The sequence below is a fragment of the Phymastichus coffea genome, unplaced genomic scaffold (assembly GCF_024137745.1).
Source record: "Phymastichus coffea isolate CEN01 unplaced genomic scaffold, Cenicafe_Pcof_1.1 PCOF00108, whole genome shotgun sequence".
Lineage (NCBI taxonomy): Eukaryota > Metazoa > Arthropoda > Insecta > Hymenoptera > Eulophidae > Phymastichus > Phymastichus coffea.
In genome coordinates this window covers 374,238-391,564 of record NW_026706919.1, presented here as the reverse complement: position 1 = coordinate 391,564, position 17,327 = coordinate 374,238, and the positions used below count along the sequence as shown (strand labels likewise).

The 17,327-nt window shown below is 44.1% G+C and overlaps 1 protein-coding gene across 2 annotated transcripts in view; it reads right to left on the bottom strand.

Annotated features, from left to right (window-relative positions):
- LOC131670310 (neuroligin-4, X-linked) overlaps positions 1 to 16,528 on the bottom strand; it is a 102,033-nt gene extending 85,505 nt beyond the window's left edge. For both annotated transcript variants that reach the window (XM_058945810.1, XM_058945812.1), the window contains exon 1: positions 16,178 to 16,528. The gene's annotated coding sequence lies outside the window, so the exon portion shown is untranslated. The remainder of the gene's footprint in view (positions 1 to 16,177) is intronic.
- Positions 16,529 to 17,327: the final 799 nt, after the last annotated feature.

The window sequence follows — 17,327 nt, the reverse complement described above, 5'->3', positions numbered from 1 at the left end:
GGACATCATTCGTCTTCTTCGTGAACGCGTGAATCTCTCTTTTCTCTTCCTCTCCTGTTGAAATTGAATTCTCGCCAGGAGCCCATTTCCATGTATTCTTTCAAAAATTGGCCGGGGCAATCGATTATTGACCTCGGGTGCTCTCTCGCGGCGTGACTAGTCTCCTTCTAATGCCGAGACGATTTGTAAGCGCCAAGCGAGGCGACGAAGACCGAAAGCCGCGGGGATTCGCACCGAGTGTCGCCGTTGCTGGGGTTTATTATTCAACAAACGCGCTGCGCAATTCCAAGCGTTATAGTTTGCACTGTAAACCAACACAGCTCTCGATCCTTTCCTCTCTCTTGCACATAATTTGTCGCGACAATAATCAGTATTATTGACACAGCACCATTAAACTAATGGCTATGCTCGGTCCTCTCTCTCTCTCTCTCTCTCTCTCTCTACGCGTATGCACGGTAAATGAGCTCCGGTATGATAATAAGTATTAACCAGATAGCAGTCTGATGCGATATTAAAAGGAGCATTATTCCGTATGCATATGCTCGCGACGTTGCTGAATTATTATAAGTCGCGGGCAAAAGCGACTATCCAGTTCACGGCAAATTTAACGGGCTCCGATACTATTGGTCACGGCCTCAATGATCAACGCCGGATGCCTGCAAATTACGAGCGGCTCGTTTTGTTGGCCTACTATGGGACATTGATGCAGCCAAGTTCTCCCGACGATCCTTCATCTTCATCGGTCGACTGGTCGCGCTAGAGGGTGGAGGGGCGAGGCAGCACCAAGGAATTGGACGAACGGTTTGAACATGTTGCGTGGCCCCGATTAACTGGACATACCCGATTAAATCATTAGCCGTCATTGGTTTATTTCTATAAACCGCGCTGCCACTCTTTTTCCTCGCTCAGACTTGGTGCGAGTTTCGTTAATACTGTTATCGACACTTTTATTTTTTCATCGTGTGATAAAACTACTATAAAGCCAACTATAAATTGTCGCAAGTAGTGCAGTCCCGATTAAGTCAGACGCGACTCATTTGCAACATTGGACTCGTATACATATGAAATATATTATTTTATAAAAATAATATTTCATATACTACTTATTTCATCCTTGGAGTATTAGTTAATCAATAATTAATGTTAACATAAATCAATTAGTTTTTATTGTAGTTTGAAATCAAGGAAAAGTTAACGTAGCTAGTAGTTAGGCTATCTACGCCCCAATTACTTCCCGCACGGTCATTTCTTTCCTACCTCGCAGAAGAACTAATTGTGTTCGTAGAATTGGCAAGAATCGATAAATCTACAGATTGTTTCAGTACGCAAGTGTATCGTCTGAGAATATCAAGTCTTAGCTGAACCGTGAAATTCATCCATAAGCGCACATTCCCCGGAGTTTCTACGCACTTGGGTAATCATCATTCTTTTTGTAAAATGGAAACTTAAGCGCTTGTAATATTTCTTCTTTGAGTCAGGGAATCGTAACCCGCAGGTTTTACAAGGCTATAGATAGAGATAGGGATGAGCGCAATTCAGCGGCTCCATCCAGCGTAAAATTGAACAATCGAGCGAATTTGCATGGGTTGATATTAATAGGGGTGGAGCGTGCTTTCGCGCAGTCGGGCTATTTATCGACTATATATACTTTTGGGGTAAATAACGCTTGTACCAATATACGGAAAAGTATGTGGACTAGAAGGGAGAGTGCGTTCTTCCCCCTCCCCCTCCCCATTCGATAGTTTGCTGCGCTTTTCCGCCTCGACTGCTGCTTTTTTTCGGTTCCCCAACTGTTTTTTCCTCGCGCTCATCGTTCGACTTGTCGGTGTGTGCTGCGCTACTCTCCTCGTTCTCACACATGCCAGTTAAGCTGTAATTGATGGACGTTTGATTGTCCAAAATGGACTACGAGTGAGACAGAATTTTTTTCGGTTCCGTTCGAATAGTATAAGTTTTGTTTGATGACTTTGATGCATAGTGATCAAACTGGCAATCGATTTCTGTGCCTAAATACGATCCTCGAGTATTACATATGAGCAATCTATCAGTTACATATGCTTGATTCACTCGCTAGTCAGCTACGTGTGCATTGTCTACGGCTTTCACTTCTGCTGCTTTGCTGCCATACCAACTGTTAACGTTAATCTCTTGACTTGAAACCTGCTTTGAAATTCAACTCAAACGTATCGGGTAACCCGTCAACGCAAACGTGCGAGAAATTATACATTCACTGTTATTTTCTTTTATTTCTCCCATTTTTTCTGGCACTCTATTACAGGCTTTGATAACTGTCAGTGAAAGGACAGATGCGTCGCGTGAGCGAGCTCGTGAAATTTAATAAAGGCCAGGGAGGAGTTGTGTGCGGGCGTCTGAACGCCGTCGCACCAAATGAGACAGCAGGAACAGCGCTTTACCACTGTCAGCCGCGGGATTAACGGAATTGTCAGTGATAAAGCCAATCGGCTTAGCTCTCATAAACGTGTACAAATATCCTCCGCTACTTTTGACCATTGTACGTCATGAGCCGCGGAATCGTAGACGCGGACCAACGGCGACCCAAGGATTTCCGAGCCAAGGTGACTTTCGACGCATTAGACCGATGAACGCGAACCTCTGAACAAATAACATCGTCTATCATCGTCTATCTCATTATCTATCAATATTCTGCTGTTTAGCTTCAGATGTGATACTATTTTAGATTTTACATACAATCTTGCTTTACGACGAGGAGTTGAAAGCAAGTGTCGCGTAGATTCTTTTGTTGTATTTTTATCACGCGGAAATCGATTCGACTCATTGATTACTCGTATTTTCTATGTTCTACTTGTTAGAATATTCTTGTATTCCTGAAGATAAAAAGGTGAAAATACCGACACGAGGCTAAAAAATTTCTAATAAATTTCAGCGTAGATTTTGCGATTAGATTGTCAGATTATGTAGATCATTTAAACCGAAAAAAGGCGAGTTGATTGAATTTCTATTAGATGCAGTGAAGAAAATGGGCGTGTTGAAGCAATTATCAGTGAAGATAGCAATTATCGTTAAGTTATAAACAAGCACTCAGGGCGCTCGCAGTAAGCTTTCAAACCTACGTTTGTGTGTGATATACTTGTAAAACACATGGCGCAAAATGTGTACAATGTGTGTATACATATAGAACACCGTGCATTGTAGTTTTATCCGACGACGAAGAAAATTAACTGAAACTTAAAAAAGGTGAAATTAGTTTACCCTTAAATTTTCTTGGCGAAATTATACTGCGGAAAATAAAAGGCATAAAAATCAAAGTGCGTCTTTTCGTGCGGAATCTTGGAGAGGAGACAGAGGAATGAGACGAGAATGGCGGGTGAGCGAGGAAAGAAAAAAAGGAAAGGGAAGCGAGTTGCTCGTTCGTCATCACCGACGCTTGCAGGGCAATTTTTCCCCGAATATCCGGCCTCCCCTTTCGAACCCACTTTTTCTTTGCCTTGCCCAGCTCTTCTGTAGTCGGTGGCGCGTTGGCTGCAAGTGGCTCTCTCGCTCACAGCCCCAATCGATCGCTGGTCGCGAATTTAATTGGCGATCGCGTTAAGTGCATACAAAACAGCCAATAAATGAATGCAAGAGAGAGAGCCTAATGAGACTGGAGTGTCGGACGGCAGGCGAGGAATATATCGGCGTAGCTGCGATTCTAATTATTTTTCGTGGCAGTCGGATCGGCCGAGCGAGAGAGCAGTCGATCGATCGATCGATCGATCGCGACGCGGCTGGCAGAAGCCGATATGACCCCAGCTGCGCGAAGGATCAGTCATGACGGGCGCGCGAAAACAATGCCGCCTGGGTTCAAACTTTATTTCGGCGATGGCGGAGGCGTATAGAGCGCGAGAGCAGAGGAGGAAGCTTTTAGCTGGCAATCCGAGATTCCAGTCTGCGCCAGGATTTCTGAGAGCTTCCAGGCGGAAAGGAGAGAGGCGGCCGCTGCTGTGCCGGCAAACTTTAATAATTAAGAAGTTTGACGCGACGCACCGGCGCCAGGCCAGCGCGTCTTTTTCCTTCATGCTGCTGTACGTACATGCGCGCGCGCGCGCGCTCCAAAACGGCTAAATGGATTACTAAATGTCGCGCACCTGATCCATTCGCGGACGCGCCTGTCGGCTATCCTTTGGCCGGCGGAAGCGAGCGATTGGTGGCCGGTGGACACCTGATGCGTGCCAAACGACGCGCCACGGGAGCTTAATTGAAAAACTTGAGGCGCCAGTACAGATCAGCTGCCAGCCACGGCGGTGATCGATGTGGCTGCGCTCTCGATCTCAATAAAGAGGCCGAGGACGCAGCCCAGCGCTATATACGCCTTTTCACGCCCCCGAGTCGGTAGCAGAGAAGACTGCCTACTCGGAATTCGCCCGCTACGAATTCATTGATATTGATGACGGTTAATCAACTGCGTGGGGTCTCGGGGCGGCCGTTCCGCAGCAGCCTGCTCCGCGCTGATGAAACGGCGCGGACTCAGCGCTATTCGTCGTTCGCCGTGGAGACGCTGACGTGATGAAAAATGCCAATGCGGCCAACGAGCCGCGCGCATTACGCCGCGACCAATTTTTCAATTTTTCGCCCAAGCGAGTGATTAATAAAGTGTGGCGGGCACGCCACTCGAAAATTCATTAGAGTATCGACGCGATATCAATTCATTACTCGCATTGCGCGAGAAAGCCTCACGGCTTGCGTGTGCGCAGCAAGGAATTGATCACCTCCCCGAGCGCTGGTATGTGGGTCGCAGATTGAAAAAAAATCCTGCAGCGTAAGCGTCATTTCCCGAGCGCATGAATTAGCGCGAGGACTACCGTGATGCCATTCGTGCTGTCGTCCGATGACGCGGAAAACGCCAAAAGAGCCGTGCGCGCGCGGATATACTTCGCAAGCTTCCTTTTCCATTTGCCATTTGCCGTGGCTCACTAATTCACTATCGATGTCACATTCGAATGGAGCTCACTCGCGTCATCCAATAATTATTGCCTTCGAATGAGTATGTTAACCGTGGGCTCGCTCCAGCGGGAGCTCATCACCGTTATTCAAGTTTTTTTAGTGGTAAAAGTAATAGCGATGGACTTTTGTCGATGAGATGTGCGCTGCATGTTAATTAAATTGCAATTACAATTACAATTCAGTAAATTTATTTAAAGTATATTTAAAGTTATATTTTCAGTATATTTAAAGGTTGTCGATTCGATTGAAGCTGTTTGCTTGTGCACTATTTCAATAGCATATTAATACACATGAGAATAACGACATTTTCTCTCGATTACAATTGTGTATCGAAGAATTTGATTCTACTATATCTCGAGTTATAACTATGTGAGTAAAGAAAAAAAAAATTGGCCATCGAAACTGGACGATAACAAACTTAATCGTCCCACAAATATTTTAACCACAATGGCGTGTACGTCAGAAAGAGTAAATAACGAGCGCAGCTTTGTGGCGTTCGCTTGGTCCAGCAAATCTTGATAAAAATCTCGTTTAATTAATTCTTAAGACATGTTTACGGTCGCACGCAGGCTGGCGCTATAATGAGTCGTGGCGCGGTCCGCTCTAATTGGAAAGTATGCAAAGCACGGGAAAAAGTCGAGATAGGAAAAAAAGCAGCGCACGCGAGGGTAAGTTGGCGACGCGCGAGAAAAGTGGAGCGAAAAATCTAGGGAGTCTCGGTGCTTTCTCATGTGGGTGTCGCCGAATGGAGAAGAGAGAGAGAGAGAGAGAGAGAGAGAGAGAGAGAGAGAGAGAGAGAGAGAGAGAGAGAGAGAGAGAGAGAGAGCGAGAGAGAGAGAGGATGGATGCCGGAAAATATTGCGAAAATATTCGATATCCTAGCTAGTAGATATTGGAAGCGTCGTTGGCTTTTAAGCTTTCAACTCCGTGGCTTGTAATGGATGCGGATGGATTTCGTGCTAGATCGCCTCTCTACCCCCTTCCTGCTGTTGCTATTTATAACTGCGAGCATTCAGATTTCTTTTCTTTTTCTGCTAGCTCTTTTCTTCTGCCCGTCGACGTAATGAATAACTTGCCAAGCCCAAAGCACTACGGGGACAGCATTATGTAACGTCGACATTTCAAATGCCGACTACTTCTTGTTAATTTTTCTTTTCTTTTTAAAAGGATGCTCACGAATTAATACTATGCGCGCAAAAACTTGATATGTATGCAGCATGTTTTTTTTCGTGCGAAGGAAATTTCTCCTAAAAATATTGCAGAATTTCAGAGGCATTCTGTATTTTTCGTTCTCAAAATAAACCAGTCTTTGTGGAGTGCAACTGCCTCACAGAATATTTCAATAAAAATTGGACCGCGAAATTCTCGGCCCACTGGAGTACCACTTTCGAAATATTTTGAAAAGGGTGTAGCGAAACTTCCACCATGGCGTGAGTTTCATTAACAATCAAACAAGTTTCAAATTAATGTAATAGTTATTGCGATTGAGAGAAACGTCGATGAGCAGGTCGATCCTGATGCTCTCTTGCCTAGTGGCAAGCGTAAGGTATACAAGTGTATATCCGAAATTCGGTGAGAGCGTATTTAGCGTATTTGCCGTATTTACGGCATCGATCGGACCCTCGTGACTCGAGTTCTGTCGGGGCGAGGCTTGGGGGAAGGGGGGAGGGAGACAGTAAAAACAGTGGGCTTGTCGGTACGGCTAAGTCGTCCTCGATTGCGATGCAATATCGCGCGACTCAAGTCGACTTAAGGACTTTGTCGCGCGTCCATACCTCAATATCGCGGAGAACGGTTTCCACTTGAGCAAATATTTGACCGACCAAATAATACTAATTATTCCGTTGCCTTGTACCCCCGTCCTCGGAAGGAAGGCACGTCGCGTAAACAGCGTCCGTTTATCCAGCGCCAGGCTGCGCTTAATTGCCGATCGCTCGAATTGTTTCGGCCACGCATTAGGCTGATGCATTCGCGCGGCTTTATGGCGTTTGCTCGGTTTGCCCTGCCTCGCGGACGTTTCAATCGCCAGGGGGCCGCCCATCGGCAACGACCACGGCTTTGTTCCGCGAAGAAAGAGGGCAAGCTCGATCCCTCTTTCTCTCCATTCGTCGGCGCGATATTCAGGCTTGGAATTGGCAAACAGCGCAGTAAGGTAGTCGAGAGCAAGACAAAGAGATAATCGCTCTCTTGCTCCGAATGTAATTGTCCGCGCCGACGACGACCCGGCGACTAGGAGAGCACAGCCTTATTTCACGCGCCGAAATTCGCTCTTGCCAGGCTGCACTTACGCGAATGACTAAATAATTCGGTTAGCCTGCCGTGTTCAGTTTCACTTATCTCTCCCTCTTTCTCTCTCTCTCTCTCTCTTTCTCTCTTTCCCGCTTTCCCGCTTTCCCTCTTTCCCTCTCTCGCGACTTGACAAATCCGCGAGAACGGCTAACTCGATTAAGTCGCTTCTTTGCGTGCCGGGCATGTAAATAGAGGCTGCGAGACCGGATTAAAGCTTTTCCTTAGGGCATTGATTTCCCTCATTGGGATTTATTCTCTGAGGTGCGCGCAAGAGTCCATGCAGACTTCTCGCTCGAAGCGGGAGGAGACAGACGACGCTGATCCATTACTCATACCCGATGTGCGCGCGACGCCAGCACTGTTTTCCACCTAATCGGCCGGCCTCGGCCAGCGAGTGTAAAGTAGAAGGGTACCGGTAGAGTAAGCGCGCGACCGACAAAAAGTAAGAAGGAAGACCCTCGCGGTACCTCACTCGTGTGCTACCAAACGCAATTTACATTCGTTTGATGAAAAGTTCTAACAGGCCGCTCTCTGCAATCGAATTCCACCGGAGAACTTTTGCCCCTCGAGAGCCAGGGGGTGCTTCAACTTGGTAAGTACTCTTCGAGCACTCCTTCAAATCATGTATCTTACACTACTTTTTAATTTGAGATACTCTCGCGCTGCTCCCTCCTCTCGTGTTATTTCTCTCTCAGCGCTTTACTTATACTGTCCAATCAGATGTTCAATTTTCGACAGCGACGGGACTTTTGTCAATTGATTTTCTTGCAGTTATACGGCTGCGCGTTTCTCCGAGTCAAGAGCCAATTACGACCAAATGTGAAAAGAAGCGCTGTATGATATAGCGGTAAATTAAATGAAAAGGAAAAAAGTGGAGCTTGAATTATCACTGGAATATGTCTGGATTACAGTTAAAAGAATGAATTCGGTCAAAGCAAAGATTTTTCCATCAAATAAGACCGTTAATTGGCGATCAACGCCAATTAGATGAATTTTGCAAGTCAGCAGGAGAGCTCCGTCATAATAAACGACAGCATGTCACAACTGACAAAAAACAAGATAAACCGCGCAACGATTATCCAAACTGCCGGGGCCACTTTGAATCACAAAATCGCAAGAGAAACAAAGTTGGCAAGTAGCATAATCAGATTGTCGATATTCGCGTTTCTTTCCTTGCTTGGCAGTATTATTCGAGAAAATCAGCTCGAGCCAGATATAGATGCAGCATTAGCCATCGCGCGACAACTTCATGAAAGTTTCGCAGCGAGAAAGCGTTGCCGCCGCCACCGCCGCCGCCACCGCCGGGCAGAAACAAAGAGGAAAAGAGCGTGAGAAGAGAAAGAAAAAGTGGCGAACGGACGTCCTTTGAGAAGCAGAACGTTCAATCCGTTGGCATTTTCACGGCAATCTAATAAGCCATGATTCAGCGAGATTGCCTAACATTTGCTTCACGAAATAAAGAGGAAGGAAGCAGAGTCCTCTTACCCTCAGACGAGGCTGGCCAATTGAAAAATTTAAATACCTTGGGCATCAGATTTTAAGGTAATGAGTTAGAAAATTTCTAAGACTGTTTTTACTCGAGTTGCATAGGGAATAACAATCTATTTCTTGTTCAACTGTCTCAAAGCTGAGTTGTTGCTATTCAACGTACGAGTGGGGCTTTTTGTCACACTAGTTACTCTTTCAATTTTATTGTTGCGTCGTTAGCAATTCCTCAAGCAACCATTTCAAATTCTAATGATATTCCGACCCTCCTCCCCATACTCTCCTATAAATACGTCGATTCAACTCGCGAAATTGCGGTTGCCAAATTGAAAAACTCGCTTGAGCCGCGCGCGGCACAAGCAATCTCCGCGGCTTTCATCATCTCGGATGAATCATTATCGAAATACGCCAGGCGCGCATCGTCCCCCGTCCGAATAACTTAAAGCCCTCAAAAGCCTATCCTCGAGCAAGTTTTCGCGACGCTAGGTGATACGAGAAGAAAAGCGAAGCGAGAGAGAGAGAGAGAGAGAGAGAGAGAGAGAGAGAGAGAGAGAGAGAGAGAGAGAGAGAGAGAGAGAAAGAGAGAGAAAACAAAATGCTTTACAAATTGGACGGCTGCGTCAAAGAGCAAACTCGCCATTAACACACGCAACATAATAGGGCAAAGCCACATAACGTGTCGCGGAACTTTGCGTCTGCGGGTGGTCTTTGGCTACGGGTCGCTCTGCAGCTGCAAATTGCCAATCTCACGGACCCGTAAAGAGCCACCACGGTGCTGTCTTCGTACGTGTGCGCGCGTAAGTGTGCGCATGTGTACGAGAAAACCACTATCGAGAGCTGCACGTCGATGCTCTTGAAAATCGATGTCGTCATATATACATTCGCAGATTCGACTGCCAGTGAGTTTGTTTACGATTGAGCGCGTCTCTCTCTCTCTCTCTCTCTCTCTCTCTCTCTCGCTCTCTGCTTGTTATCGGCTGCTGTATTGGGGAACGTATTTTTTGCCTGTCAAGGCTGCAAGGTGCGATTATTCAAATACGCTCTTCTCGTTTTACTGCTATATTTTATTACATTTCTCTGAAAGTACGTCAAGTTCTATGAAATTTGAGTATTGTCGTCGTACAGATCTGTTTCACACAGTCTTTATCGTGTAATTTGACTATCTGCTGCACTGCTTGTTTATTGTGCACTTTTGAGTATTTCAAAAGTTTGGACATCGTACCCGATCCAGGATAGCTTTCAAAACCCGCGGTACTTTTTAATAATAACATCATCTAGAAGTGAGGGAAAGTAATTGGTAGTAGTCGTTTCGCGTGAACCTGAGACGAGACGAGAATCTCTTTGCCGAATATGTAAAGTACGGTATTTTTCACAACAATGCGTGCAAAGTATGAATTTAAGGTTTTTGCCGAACGTGCGATAAAGTCGTGCTTTCTGTACGATGTGTTGAACATGAAATAAAGGACGGTACTTCATTCAAGCCGAATGAATATCCGCAAAGAGCTAACACCGTAGCTTTACCGTATTATGATCTATAATCAAGTCACTTCATAAATCAAATGTGTATTATTAAAACATATTCACAGTGTCGTAGATCTTAATAAAAATCGAGGAAAGTTTTTATCGTTATATCTTAATTGAGAGGAATTCGTAGAACAAGACTCCACAGCTTAAATTACTGGAAAAGAATACGTTGAAGCAGAATTGAGAAAGTTTTGATTGATTCTCGAGATAACTAGTTGGATTAAACAAATTCCCGGAGAAACTCGCGGATATTTACTCTAGAGAGTCAGAATTCAGTTGAACCATCAAATCATTCTGATCTTTTTGGTTCAATTTTCGTTCGAATTTCTCGCTGCTTTTCAAATTAATTGTGAAAGCCGCATACTCTCTCTCTCTCTTAATTCATTTCTTAATGGTTTTTTGACAATTACGGCTTATGTGCATATATTGGATTGGCGTTTCGAAACGTCGCAACTAATTGTTAATCTATTTTCTGCGTTTATTTTAGCAGTGACGACGGACGGACTTCGCGTGCTCTTATCTCTTGTTTCATTTATTATCGTATCGATTAACATATTTAACATAAATTGCTTTTTTCAAAGCTGCATTTTTCAATTTTTTTTTAAAACATATATTATAACTGAAAAATAACTAAAACAGTTCCGCGCGTTCCAATTTCATGATTTATCATAATGAATATATTGCGCTATAAATAATCTTGTGTTTCTTTTCAACTATACGGATCATATTACTATTAATGCTTTATGCTATTCTTTGAATAAAGATTGTGACATTATAATATTTATTTCAATCTTGCATATTCAAAAATCGTTATTTATTAGTAATAGAAAACACTCGAAAAAATTCCAAAGCATAACCACTTTCTTTTATGTAACGATTTATTCACTGCTAGTTCCATAAAATAAGTGTTAAAACAATAAAATTGTCGTCTTTTTTTTACTTCAATTTTCAAAATGATCCGTATCCATTATGATAAATTGAATTTTTATTTCTAAAATCTCAACTCGAAATCATACATCCAAGCTTTATTTGACGGCACATAACAGTATATCGCGTGACCATATCTCAACCAAAAAGATCACGAACAAATCGCTTTAATGTGAGATCTATCATATTTTTATAAGGGTAAAATAAATATAACGCGTACGCACATAATGAGCGCTCCGGATACTTTCTAAGCTTTGTTAATAGAACTTCAGATTATTGACTCGCGTCATCGAAATTCCGCGATAATGCGAGTCAGTCGATCCCGTACGAACTCTTCGCCGAATCTGTATACCACTTTGGTGAAGAAACATCACGAGAGGAGCAATTCAAAACGCGTCGACATCCCTACGAAAGCTCGAAACACATTGGACTATAATTATGAGTTTCCATGTCGTCACGCAGCAGACTACACAACTTCCACGCTGTCCCGCGGCGAAACTTTCGATCCAGCACGGAGTTGACTTTAATTTTCCCAATATCTCGAGACTTTAGACTTGAAACTCGCTGGTTAGTCCTCTTGTTTTTACAATTTGAAAACCAACAGATTGTTGCGTTTTCTTTCTTGCTGTTTTTTGTTTTTTATCAATTCCCGATAAAAAATTCTCGATAGGAATTAAAACCGACTGGGCGCCGAATGACTCGATGAAAAGTCTCGCTGATAGCTTTCGCAGTTGAATACGTTTTGTGCGATTAGTTTTCCGCTTCGGCCAAAGAGTTTCCATTATAAATATACACGCAGAGACGATAAAGTTGCTCGATCGAGAAGGTTGCCCATGGCAGAGCGACTGAAGAAAGGCTGTATTAATTAAAGGAGATCCAAAGTGGTAAGGTAGCCTCGAATTAAAATTAAAAATATCCACGAGTCCGTAAATCCTCGTCTCAAGAAAACTTTTGCCTTTTAATAAGAGTTTCGCCTGGGCTTTGGCGAATAAAAGAGCAAAAGCTCGCAACAGCCTGAAATATATATATCCCTCGGCGAGATTCGTGAAATCTGTACGTTTTTTCCTCTGTAACGCGCAGTCGGAGTAGAGAGCAGAGGAGTGGGGAGTAGATTAAAATTAATTAAATTTTCATCGACGTTCGTTTGACTCGACTCATCGTGTCCGTGTGCTAATAACCGTGGGGACTCGCTGCTGCTACTGCAGCTGCGTGCGAGGTCGCCTCGAAAGGTAGACGAAGATTAGATAAGGAAGAATTTTCCGAGGAGACGATATCATGCGCGGGAGCATCAAGACTGCATCGAGCCCGAGCTGGAGGCAGTGTCAGGGAGCGCGCGATATTCTTGGAATCTATTCGTTTCCTACCGTTGCAGGCTTTTACCTCGTCATTGAATCTGCCCGCTTGAAATAGTGAAATAAATAAATATTCAACGTTCTCCCGCAATAGCGTCGACATCGATTTGCTACGCGTAGAGCAGCCGCTCGTACGCGCGTGCAATAATCGACGCCCTTGCTCGCCAGCAAATTCAACGATCATTCTGAGCATATCGTCGGGAAACATAAAATTAAAAGCAATTTATCAGCGCGCAACCTTTTTGCTTCCTTTCAAGCCACCCGTTCATATTCGTCGCGCATGCCTTAATGTTGTTCCATGCAGCGATGGAATTATCCGGAGCTTCAGTTGTGCCCGCGTCTGTCATGTACTTGATGCGATCGTAACATTACATCGGCTACCGGCCGCCCATATTTTTAACAAAATCTGTGAATTCCAATGTCAAACGTAAATTTTCATTGCGCATTTCCAGGTCTGCGATCGCGTCGGTTAATCTCGCCTCTCCCACGTCGACGAGTGTAAATAAATTCCAGTCGCGTGTGCAAACCGCGCGGGAAAGAAGCGCAAGTCCCACAACGTACTTGGCATTCCTTTTGCGGTTGCCGACACAAAGGGCAAGAACAAAAGCCACCACTACCCATGCGGACACGATTTAAAAGTGGCCACGTTACTTTTAGCAATTGCCTTGCTCGCGACGAGGTTCATTTACTTCGAAGAGAGAGAGAGAGAGAGAGAGAGAGAGAGAGAGGGGACGACGTACGACGCGGCAAATGCTAATTCCCCTTTGACTCGTTAATAAATCAATGACGAGAGTTGACGCCACTCTCGCTCCCTCTCTGTTTGCTCTTTTCGCTTTGCGTCGATTGCTTTTCTCGTGTATACGTCTATTGTTATTGCGCGAGAGAAACGTTATGTTTAATAGTGACGATGGTGCAATGTTATTTCATAATGAGATTTACAGCGAACTGAACACACAGTGACAAGCATTTCACGACAAAATTAATTTGCAATGATGTCAAATTGTACTTGTTGATTTTTCAAGTATATTGTGTCATTTTCCCTATCGCGTGAATTGCATAAATTAACGCTGTGACAAATTATGTTCATATATTATGAAATGATCGTTCACCCGTGGTATTTTTTGTTACTTGTTCCGTTTTTTTATTCAATCGCAGAGAGAGAGAGAGAGAGAGAGAGAGAGAGAGAGAGAGAGAGAGAGAGAGAGAGAGAGAGAGAGAGAGAGAGAGAGAATATGGCAGCATTTATTTTAATTAAAACGATTGTTCATCCACTCGAATTTTAATGTAAGCTCCACGGCACACACGGCACGAATTACACTTGCAGCGCGCTAATTACACGAGAAGCGCAGAGTCATTTCAACGCTCATTTCTTTCGCTTTACAAATCTATGGCTATTGAAGCACGTTGCGCTTTCACATTTAATCCATTTGATAAAACAGCTGTTGCAAAATCCATTAATTCTTCAACCTGCTTTGTTTGCTCTTTTTAAAACTTAATTGCCTTAATTTGCGTGACAAATCAAACAAGAACAACATTACCTCGCAACGATTCTAACTACTGCAGTATTAAAAACTACTTAGTTGTCATTTTAATATTGTATGAAAAAACTGCTTGAAAAAATTGTTATCAATTTAGAAATAAAGTTATCGAACGAGATACGATAATTTTTTTAAATTTTACTGTTCTTTAAATTATTTTATTTTATTTCATAACTTTAACCGATATTTCTATTCATCTCAGCTTAAAATTCTATATTACAGCTTATCCAATGTCTATATTTCGAGTAATAAAGTATCGAAATGGATATAAATAATGAAACAGACTTCATCCTCTGCATTCGTTCCAACGAAATGATATGATTATCCCAAATTTTAGTAAAAAGACGAGAATTTTAAAGCCAAGCACTTGATAATCAAACATGCGATATCGTGGAAAATATGATTTATTAAATTTCATTTTGCGCGTAATTAGTTCGTTCGGAAATATCAAGAAATACGTTGTTCGCTCAAATGTTATTCATGAGATAGAGGAAACCAACCTCCCAAAAAAATTCCGTTACGTCACAGATACGCTCGGAGGTTAAAACGTACTTGTTTCGAAAAAAAGCGCAAAAAAAAAACCGTGAGCTTACTAGGGCTTTCGGCATACAGGATATAATGAAAGAAAGGTGCGCGAGTGGGAGGATAAGAGAGAAACAATGAGAGCGAGAGGAAGAGACAGCAGAGGACGCAAATCGCCCAGTGTGAGCGCAAACAACTTCCATTCCCACACGTCTGCCGAATGACGGGTACTTATACTGGCGGAAAAAGATTGGCGGGAAAACAAAAAAAACAAAAATACGGCATAGCGTGCCTGCGACAAGTCCATAGATTAGAGATCGAGATTTTATTATCGGTTCTGTAACTTTTTATTCGCTCGCGAGCCTCTAATTCATACTCCGATAATACTTTTTACTTTATCGGCAAAACTTTTACGGCTTTTTCTTTTGCTCGTCATTCAAACTTTAGGATTAGAGACGTTATCAAGTCAGCAGTTTGCTTTCCGCTGCCAAGATAAAGAAACATCTGATTCATGTCCTTTTTACGAATTGACTTACTCGGGCCACTTATTCGAGTATCCTGCACATCTGAAGTTCAAGCACACAATGATATATATGGTTCGGGAGTATATCTACTTTGAGGATACTTTTTTTATTTGCTCCTCCTTATTTCCAACGAGAATGAGGGAGTATATCTTACTTCTTCGAACTAAGCTATGACGTGACGATATTTTTTTTATTGGATATCGGTTATTTTCCGGATAGAGGTAGCTGATGTAGGGGCTCGTTCGCATTTTTTTTTCAAACGCGGGAAACTTTATTCGTATTCAAAGCTTTTATTTGGATTTTCCATGAATGACCGATGTATTAAAGTCTTCGGGAGGTGAATAATATTAAAAATAACCTGAAAATTCCTTTCTTTTGCTGAGACGCGTCGTGAAATAACCTTTCGCGAGCATTGTTATATCGACCGCGATTGTGGCGAGTAAAAATAACAAGAAGTCCTGATTCAAGGGAAACAGATTTCAATCTATATTCACGCCAGACTCACTAATTCGTATGCGCAACCTACTTGTAGGTATCATTGCGATTTAACACTGACGCCAAAACTCTCGCGAACAATGCACTTATGCTCGCAGGCAGTTGAGTTATCGCCATCTAGTTAACCGAGATCCTCGAAAGCATTTGATTAAAAAGCGTACGGACGCGACGACGGCGTAGTCGTTGGCCCACAGTTATGAAATATCTCTGATAAGGCGAAAAAGTAACTGGCTCGATATTGGAAAACAATAAATTGTAAGTTGGGCTAGGGTATTGATCAGAGCCGGCAAAGTTGAAACATCCCGAAAGGATGATGCGACGAGCCGCGCATCCAATATCAACTTGGTGTAATAAATTAACAAACTTTCCGCGCCACGCAGTGCACTTCGAAGGCATCGTGCCGATGCCGCAAAGTTGTAATGAATTATGAAAGCTCGTCGGACGCCAACAGGTTGATTAAAAAGCGTGCGGTCAGGTATGTATACCTATACCCGTGCACAGCTTAACCGCAATTCCGACCAGCCAAGAACGAAAACAACGGGGCGCAAGTTGCTCTCACCTGACGCCAGCTCGCCGGAACGAGTCGGCCGATCTTCGCGGTTCAGTAGCGTCATCCTCGTAGTCGTCGCATGCGGAACGACAGATCGTATCGCGGCACAAGCACTACAATATACGTGTGTGTCGCACTAACGAGACTCTGTTCCCAGCTGCCTTCGAGCGTCGAGCGCGCGCGCGCTCTTTCTCTCTCTCTCTCTCTCCCTCTCTGTCGCGTTTTCCTTTGCACTGTGGCGGCGCACTACACTGATTGATGCAACGCCGATAAAACAACAGCACTGTTTTAACGGCGACACGAAAACTGGTGGTTGGCTCTCGAGGCTGCTCGCTGCTGCTCGGCAGCGAAGCGCGCGGGACGGACTACGGCACCGGAATGACGGCCCGAGCGGCGCCGCTCAGCCAACGCCGCCAGACAGAGACGGGACGAGCGAGCGTGCGCCGTCGACGATGCGCGCTGCGAGCCCCGCCGAGCGAGAGGCTGCTTTACGCTCGCGCGCGAGCGCCGTCGCCGCCTCCCGAGACACCCCCGCCACGGCACTCTCACCAACTTTCCCATTTGAATTGGCATTTTGCTACCCTCAGCGTTAACCAAAGCGCCACGCCACAGACCAAGATCAGAACCGCGCGCGACCTTAGCATCGACCTGATTCGAGCTGGGTCACGTTCGTGGATGTGAACGGGCTTGTCGTCAACATGCTAGAGCCTTGCCGGGGCAGCTAGCGAACTTTTGCCAAGCAGGAGCCGACCATCTTTCATGGGATAGAGCTTTTGCTGTAAAAGCCTCTTACATTAAAATTGGACCATATTATAGCATATTTTACTTTTTGCTTGATTCGCAATTGACCGGCGTATAGCGAATTTTCCTTCCGGGTCACTGTAAAATGCGTAGTAATTTTCTTGAGTACATGTATACTGTTCAGAATGCTTTCACATAAACGAAGACTTAAACGGAGTGCTTCAAAATCCCGCTTTGCGATTTGAGCGTTGACAAATAGATTGTTTTAGTAGTTTGATAATGTGAAAACTGTCGATTAAATCATCCGAGTGGAAGATGCAGGGGTTCACTCGATGAAGTCGATAAGGGCTGCAAACAGTAACATTGCGACAGGGACGCGGAGCGTCGGTTATTTGTGTGCAAACGAGATTATCCAGTA